The 2,295-nt window shown below is 44.2% G+C and overlaps 1 pseudogene; it reads left to right on the top strand.

The window, feature by feature from the left end:
* Positions 1-856: 856 nt before the first annotated feature.
* On the top strand, positions 857-1,620 carry LOC109246421 (transcription elongation factor A protein-like 3; annotated as a pseudogene).
* Positions 1,621-2,295: the final 675 nt, after the last annotated feature.

The raw sequence follows: 2,295 nt of genomic DNA, 5'->3' as shown, positions 1-2,295 counted from the left end.
GTGTGTGAGAGCAGGCATGAGAAGAACTAAATGATCAGTAGCACGCTGTCCCTAGTTTACAGCATTATAATGTCTAGATTCTCTTTGAACTCCCTAAAAGGCTCTGGGAGAGCTTTATCGGGTGTATAAGGTGAGCAAGAGGCAAGGCTGGGATTACTTTCCAAGCTAGTTCCTGATCTGGGGTTCATTCATGCTACCATCTGGGGCAGGTAAGAAAAGAATAACACGTACTTTGCTACCTCACGTGATTGCATAAACAAATCAAGACAGCTAATAATGGCAGATTGTTTTGAAAATGCAGTAAGTGATTTTATCTTAAGAGACTATAGTTATTTATTAAACTATGGTCATCATCAAGGATATCTCTACATAGAAAAAGAAGATTTGAACCACAGTCTGATAACTTCGGATTTAGGAAATAAATTTGGCCTTTAGCAACACTACTGGTCTACAAAATCTCGTTTGCTTTTATAGTTTTCTCATCTCTTTCCTGTATGTCAATATCCTTGACGTGAATTCAGATTCTGGACCACTTGATACCTGTTTTGAACTGTAAAGTTTATACTTCTTGTACTCTAGCTTCGTTCCTTCTTCATGAGAAGAAAAAAGGTTCTACGTGTTTCATGAATAATTGAAAGAGTGAAGGAAAAAAAAAGATGGAATTTGGAATTTAAGGAAAAGTACGCACGCTCCCTGCCTGCCTTGCTGGCGCGTCCCTGCACCTGCGCAGAACCTGCTCCTTGAACGCTGGCGGGGGGAGGGCGCGCTTCCGGAGCCAGAGGACGCGGGGGCTTGCCGGCCCACTCCTCCGCGCGTCAGTCCCCAGCACTCTGCAAGACTAGAAGGGACAGAGGAACCTGTCCGGGTTCCCTGCAGGGCAGGAAAAAAGGGGAAATGTCAACATGGAAAAAACTCTATGATGAAAAGAAAGGAAAGCTGGAAGCGAGGCTAAAGCCGGAAGATGAAGGGAAATCCGATGAGGAAGAGAAGCTGGAAGTGGAGGGGGAAGCCAGGGCATGAGGGAAGGTTCCAGAATGGGAGACAGCCAGATGATGAGGGACAACCAGAAGATGAGGGAAAGCAAGAAAAGCCGGGCAAGTCCGAGAATGAGGGAAGGCCGCAGTGTGAGAGCAAGCCAGAATCCCAGGCAAATCCTGCGAGCGAGCTGTGGGATGCGGAAAAACGCCTGGCTGAAGATGACATGCCCAGGAAAGCAAAAAGAAAAACGGACAGGGGAACAGACGATTCCCCCAAGGATTATCAGGAGGACTTACAGAAAGGGCACTCGAGGAGATGATGAGAGAACGTGGAGATATGTCAAGGGCTCAGGAAGAGCTAAGGAAAAAACAGAAAATGGGTGGTTTACATTGGATGCAAAGAGATGTACGGGATCCATTCTCGCCAAGGGGACCATGGGTGTCAGGAAAGTCACGGGTGGAGGTAGGGGCCAAGTGGGCTTACATGATATCCCATATCTCTAATGCCTTTGGTCTTAAATTCTGATTTCTCTGATGAAAATATTGCTGACTCTGCTTTCCCTGGCAGACATTTGCCATGCTATGTGCTTTAACCTTAAGCTGATACTTTGCTTTAGCATTAGCTAAACTTTGGCTTTAACCTTTAGCTGATACCTTGCTTTAGCTGGCACTCTTGTTGCCAGCAGCCTTTTGATCCAACTGCAGTGTTCTCTGTCAGTAGGACATTTTCACTCATGTGCATGGAAGAGGTTTTCATGGTACATTGTAAAATAACAATAAAGAAAAACAGTTTTCAGAACCACACTCACACACAAAAGTACTCTCATAACCCAAACCCCATTTTTCTAAAACTTCAATCCCATTCATTTGAATTTAAATGTTGTGGTTGTCAGAAACATGGAGTAACTAACAGAGTATGTGATGAATCACCTCTGGATTTAGAGCATTCCTGAAATGAAATGGAGAAAAAGCCCTGATGTCAAGAGGCAACTGGTTTTCCTTCCAATATTGGGAGTGCTCATTGAATCTTCTTTTGGCTCCCTCTCCTCATAGAAGAGGCTATCCATTCCAAACTTCTTATTCATCATTTCAGACGTACTGGGTGTCATTGAGGAGCACTTTTCCAGTAAGAAGGAAACCAACTCCTCAACCTTTCCTCATAGCAGAGATTCTTTAGAGATGCAATAATTTTTTGGTTCTTTTGTTCTGCCTTCACACCACTTCCACTCCTGGGAATACTATCCATTTGGGCTAGGTTTGGGGTTCATCGGAGCATATTACACAGTCACCAATTCTACTTTAAGGCATTAAACTTCCT

The sequence above is a fragment of the Panthera pardus genome, unplaced genomic scaffold, assembly GCF_024362965.1.
Source record: "Panthera pardus isolate Hobbes unplaced genomic scaffold, ASM2436296v1 HiC_scaffold_2, whole genome shotgun sequence".
NCBI lineage: Eukaryota > Metazoa > Chordata > Mammalia > Carnivora > Felidae > Panthera > Panthera pardus.
The sequence above is the reverse complement of the archived record's forward strand: the minus strand, read 5'-3'. Positions and strand labels throughout refer to the sequence as shown.